The following is a 6,791-nucleotide window of genomic DNA, read 5'->3' on the forward strand; positions in this document are numbered from 1 at the left end:
CCTCAGCCTCCTGAGTAGCTTGGACTACAGGCGTGTGCCACCACGTCTGGCTATTTTTTGTATTTTTAGTAGACATGGAGTTTTGCCATGTTGGCCAGGCTGTTCTCAAAGTCCCGGCCTCAAGCAATCCACCTGCCTTAGCCTCCCAAAGTGCTGGGATTACAGGTGTGAGCCACCGCACCCAGCTGTGAATATATTTTTTAAAAAGCACTGAATTTTACACTTTAAAATGGTGAATTTTATGGTATGTAAATTATATCTCAACTACAAAAACAAAAACTGGCAGCAGGCCAGGCCGTCTTTGAGCTAGAGAGGCGGAAAAGACACTCTTATATGTCCTGTGTGGTTTTGCCAGAATAAAATGCAATCAGATTATATTTCACAAGATTATCCCAGTCTCATGAGGATTTGTGCACCTCCATACACTGCTAACAATTGAGCCCTCCCTGGTATGCATCTGTATCAACTCCTAAATGTTAAACTGGTGCCGTGAGTGACCCATGGATCATTCATCATTGTGGCCTGAAAATATGCTCTCTGACCCTGAACTATGCAAGAAGCTGTCAAATTTATACAATAGAGACAAGCAGGCCTAGGCTTCTGTGGAACTCACAAACAGAAACCACATAAATAATATAAACACACATATTCAGGAACATCCTAGTTTAAAACTTTCTGTCTTCTGATTGGATCTTAGTTTCCATTTGTGGTTTAAGAAGAGTCACACTATTGTACAGGAAAGCAGAATGAGAGTTGCAAGGATAAAGTCAATCCCAGGCAAGAGCATGTCTATGTGAATTAACAATGGGGTATAGCAGATTATGTGACAATAAGACAATGTGATATTCTACCATGTTACCAAAACATGGAACCATTGGGTAGTGTGTTCTGTTATTTCAATTGAGCACATGCTATTTTAAAATATATATTACATATAAAGACATACAAAGAGTTAACAGGTAAAATGCTCAACACCACTAATCATCAAAGAAAGGCAAATCGAAACTAAATGAGATACCATCTTACCCCAGTTAGAATGACTATTATTAAAAGGACCAAAATGACAGATGCTGGCAAGGATGCAGAGAAAAGAGAACTCTCATACACTGTTAGTGGGAATATTAATTAGTACAACCTCTATGCAAAATAGTGTGAACATTTCTCAAAAAACTAAAAGTAGAACTACCATACGATCCAGCAATCCCACTGCTAGGTATCTATCCCAAAGAAAAGAAATCAGTATATTAAAGGGATACCTGCACTCACGTGTTTATTGCAGCACTATTCACAATAGCAAAGATATTGAATCAACCTAAGTGCCCATCAACAGACAAATGGATAAAGCAAATAAGGTATATATGCACAATGGAACGATACACAGTGGAATACTCTTCGACCATAAAAAAGAATGAGATCCTGTCATTTGTAGCAACATGGATGGAACCAGAGGACACTATGTTAAGTGAAATAAGCCAGGCACAGAAGGACAAGTGCTGCATGTTCTCATTCATATGTGGGAGCTAAAAAACTTAATCTCATAGAAGTGGAGAGTAGAATGATAGATACCAGAGACAGGTAGGAGTATGGGTGGAAAGGGGAATGAAGAGAGGTTGGTTATGAGTAATAGCTCTAATGTTTGATATCAGGCTAGGGTGAGTAAGCAACAACATTACATATATTTCAAAGTAACCAGAAGACTCAAAATGAAGCTAATGCATAAAAATGTTAAACATTCAGGTGATGGATACCTTGACACGATCACTATACACCCTATGCATGTAACACACACGTATACCACAAATATGTAAAATATTTTATATCAGTAAAAGATAAAATACATAAACTACATATGTAGTATATAGTTAGTAAATACAGTCTATATATAAATAATTTACTTATAAGTATACAACATAAAGAGCTATCCCTATAGCTATAAAATTAGAATTCAGTTTTTAGAAAACATACTTACACTCATTAAAACACATAAATTTATCTTATGCATGCCATATTCTTCTACTCATGCTACTTATGCCAACCTCCCTGAACAAATATCCTCTGCTTGTGAAAATGTCCCTTATTTTCTTTTAGAAAGTGTATTAGTCTGTTCTCATGCTGCTAATAAAGACATACCCCAGACTGGGTAATTTATAAAGGAAAGAAGTTTAATTGGCTCACAGTTCCACATGTCTGGGGAGACCTCACAACGATGGTAGAAGGCAAATGACAAGCAAAGTCACACCTTACATGAGGGCAGGCAAGAGAGCATGTGCAGGGGAACTGCCCTTCATAAAGCCATCAGATCTCACGAGACTTATTCACTATCACGAGAACAGCATGAGAAAAACCCCACCCCCGTGATTAAATTATATCCCACCAGGTCCCTCCCACGACATGTGGGGACTCTCACAATTCAAGGTGAGATTTGGGTGGGGACACAGAGCCAAATCCTATCAGAGAGTTAAAGATACACGCTGATCTTTATACAGACTTCCTGCCCATCTTAATGTCAACACCCTTCTTTTCCCCATTACATCTTATCCTTAGCTTCCCTTTATGCTCCAGAACTTTCCATCTCCCTCAAACCCTCAAAATTCATCTGACCCTCAAGGCCTCAGGATCTTTCTGTCTACTAGCCAATCTGAAGTAAAATGTGCCTGAACAGGTGACAACCTAATGTGTTTGCAGTGGCATAGGAGGAAAAATGATTGACAGCCCTTGAGCAAGAAAGTCCCAGATTGTGTGTGTCCCAGCTTCATCACTCATTAGCTACTTGGACCAAGTCTCTGCTTCTGCCTCTGCAAAGAGGAAGTTATAGCAATCTTAAAAGGTTGTTATGGAAATTAAATGAGATAATGCTTTGTAAATTACAAATTCCTATAAAATCATCTAAAGCATTTTATTGTTTGAACTTTCCTCCCTACCTCGCAGACCCTAAAAGGGCAGCAGAAGCCTAGGTCAGAGGAGGACTGAGGTGGGATATGGGTAGAATACCAAAGAAAATTTAAAACACAGCAACCATCTGGGTTTTTGGCCAAAGAGCTATGTACTATGGAAGAGGCAGCTGGGATGTTCCAGAGAAAGAAAGTGGGTTTACCAGAAACTATTCTTAGGGAATATCCCAGAAGTTTTGGGATGAAGCCAGTGGGGGTGTTTATAGGATACCTGGGGCTAGTCATTAACAGAGAGAAAGAGGGTAAGGCCCATGAGCTTGTTCAAACGTCTTATTTCACTGGTTTTCATTTAACCAGGTCTTCAGGAAAACACCTAGCTGACAAAAGCATGAAAATATCAGACCCTATGGCAGAATGCTGGGTCTGATTGGAGCTATCCCTAAACGTAAAATGATGAAGAGATACCTGTTTTCCTCTACACATCTTTTTGCAGGAATTTCTGATGATCCGAGAATTGATTAAGACTTCAGCCCTCCCAGCATGGTACATAACCCTGGGTGCAGACCTCCAGATGGTCAGAGGATGAGGGAGTGAGGGATGGAAGGCAGTGGCACTGAGTTCATTGCAAAGGGTCTGCTTGCAAATCCTTCTGCACTCAGCATCCAAGCATTTTTATACCAAATCCATCATACCCTTTTGTCAACCAGTAAATTACTGAAAATATAATTAGTCTTATATGTAAAACATCATGAATGTTTTTATGTTAAAAATAAATTTTCATTCTTAAAACAGTAATCATTACTGTAGATTTTGGGGTAAATCTAAATTTTTATTTTAAGAATTATTCCAGGATGCCATGCCTCTCTCTTTAAAATTACAAATGTTACTCACATTTTTTTTAATGTTTAAGATTTATCTTAAATTTTGCGGGGGGGGTGCTGGGGGCAGTATGTTCCAATGGGAGAGGACAGTAAGGAAAGGTCCAGTCATGATGATCTGGAGATTTCCAAGTAGAGACTTATAGCAGACAATGACGGCATATCTGATATCCATTCTCCCCTTCTTTCTTACTGATAGCTAAAGCCACATTTCTCAGGCTCTCTGAAGCTAGCAGTAGACACATTTGTAGTTCTGACTATTACAATTGAAGTGGAAGTCCCTGGGAAGAATGTGTGCTTTTGTGCTCCCCCACTCTTTTCTGAAACTAAGGTGGCTTGCAGGAGGGAGGAGCAGTCCTCTTGGACCTTAGGGACTGTGGGCAACCAAAGGGACTAAATTCACACACGAAAAATAGCAGAGCAGGAAGTTAGAAGGGATCTGGTTCCTTGACAGTGTCATAAAGTTGCCACAACAGCCCTGTATTATCTATCTCTGAGCTTCTCCTTCCAAGAGAAAAATAAACCTCCTCGTTTGTTTAAGAGATTTATTTTCCTTTTCTTTTTCTTTCTTTCTTTTTTTTTTTTTTGTTACTTAAGCCTAATGCTCTTCCTCCATGTCACTAAGCCATCGTGCAGCAAATAAAAGGTCCAAAAGTTGACAGGAGTCTACAAATGATATGTGTGATTCTTTTTTTTTTTTTTTCTAGTTTTGGTGGTGGTGAATGTCACTCCTCAAAATTCATATGTAATTGCAAGGATGTATGATTCTTGTATCAACAAAACATATGTGTTCAATGTTCCTAGCAAGAAGGGTCACATGTTAAGCCCCTACCATGTACCACCTGCTGTACCACATGTTTTATGCACATTATCTTATTTAATCCTTCCAGGTCAGTACTATTATCTATAATTATGGGAGTCCAAACCTCGGAGAGGTGAAATAACCTGCCCAAAGTACACAGTTAGAGGAAGAATCAGAAACTGCAGTTAGGTCTGTGTGACTGCAGCGCCAGAGCTCTTTTCCGTAAGTGATACTATATGTACCTCAAACTGCCATGTGATATGACCCATATCAGGCACTCAGAGAAATGCTTGGAGTGCCAGATGATGGATGCTCATGGGAGAACAGGTGAGAGGAACAGCAGGAATGAACGACAGCCCCAACATTTCCTGACAGCTCAGCCTCAAAACTCACTCTCCGATGACCACACTGCAGCCAGAAGTGGCTTGACACGGTTCCCGACTGGACTCCGGTTCAGCTAATTGGATTTATTTCTAAGTGCCACATTTCAGTTTCATTCCAACTAGGTTTTTAGCTTCTCACAAAAAAGATGAAACTCTAATCTTGGCTTCTCAAAAGACTGTTGCCAGTACATATGCCTACTGATTACAGACACCAGCAACTGTGTTTTAGAAGTGTAATATTATGAGAAAAGATGTGTGAACGCTGTCTCTCCTATGCTGGGAAGTAGAAAACCATTTACCTATGAAGCACTGAATGCATGTGTTGAAAATTATGATGTGAAATCACAAAGTCAAAGTCTATGAGGAGAGAGGGAAAAAATATTTTCAATTACTGGCCCATCTTTCATTTCCTCTTTGTGGCCAAACACCAGAAACAGCTAGTTTTATCTGCTGCCTACTGCTTCTGCCCAAGGACATTTGTCTTTAGGTTTTACATGAAATCACTGCTCAAGTTCTAAATCATGAAATCAATCAACTTTCTTAGCTCTTTTCGTATGCATTTGAAACTATCAGCATCTCCTATTTCTTACATTTGTCTTCTTTTCAGCTTCTCCTCATCTCTCCATGCCCTTAATCAATTTCCTTCAGTATTTTCTATCTCTAATAAGAGCACTTCCTCTGGGAGCATTTACGTCCATTAGGTGACCCAATTGCCGCTCCCCCCACCAGCCCAATCTGAGCCCCAGCTCCTCTTGTCCCCATGCCAATAATTCCCTGAGCCAACTTTCACTTCAGTCCCCCAGCATGATCGCAGCCCCAGCTCTTCCTGTCCCAGTGCCAAGAATTTCCTGGGCCAGTTCCCAGCTCAGCTAGAATCTTCGTCATCTTTTGGGTTCTCTCAGCATGAAGACTTTTAAAATCTCACTCTTCCCTTCCCACCCAAGGACATAATGCCTCTTGGCTTACCTGAGGAAGTCTTCAGCACTTCCTGCTAACCTTCTCTTAAGAAAGATTGTGTGAACAAAGAAACTAAAATTGGTTAAAGAAGGGCTCATAGAGGAAAAGGAATAGGAGAAATAAGGCAGAAAAGAAAAACAAAAAAAACGTGCAGCAGAAACTAAATTAGCAAAATAAAGGAAGATGGAAGAAAAGAGAAAAAACGAGGACTTCAATTCTGACTGTTTAGATTTGGGGTCCCACAATAATAATAACTATTTTGAGCTTATATTTCACAGGTGTTGTCTCATTTAAGCCTTACATGCCTTTAGGTTGTTACTATTATTATACTTGTTCTTTACATGAAACTTAATGATGAATGGTTTCAGTGAAGTCAGAGTCTTTTTGCAGAAGGATAGGGCAGGAGTTGGAAATGTGGGCAGTGGGCGAAATGTAGGCAGTTTTTTTTTTTTCTGGAAAGAGTCTCAAGATGACTAGTTTGCCTGAGGTTACATAACTAGTGAATTGCCCAGTTGGGTTTCAAACTCAAATCAACCTGACACGAGAGTACCTATCTCAGAAGCCCGAGAAACAAAAAGGAATTAACAGGAAGAAATTTACTAGACTAAAAAGTGGGGAATAAAAAAAGAATGAAACCATGTTCTTTGCAACAACATGGATGCAGCTGGAGGTCATTATCCTAAGTGAATTAATGCAGAAACAGAAAAACAAATACCAAGTGTTTCCCCTTATAAGTGGGAACTAAACATTGGGTACTCATGGACATAAAGATGGCAACAATAGAGATCCATGGTGGAGCTCAACAGAAAAGAAGAATTGGAGCAGACTTTCTTTGACCATTTTACCAAAGTATCATGAGATCTACATAGAGTGACATTTG

This window comes from Mandrillus leucophaeus, unplaced genomic scaffold (genome assembly GCF_000951045.1).
Source record: "Mandrillus leucophaeus isolate KB7577 unplaced genomic scaffold, Mleu.le_1.0 Scaffold638, whole genome shotgun sequence".
Lineage (NCBI taxonomy): Eukaryota > Metazoa > Chordata > Mammalia > Primates > Cercopithecidae > Mandrillus > Mandrillus leucophaeus.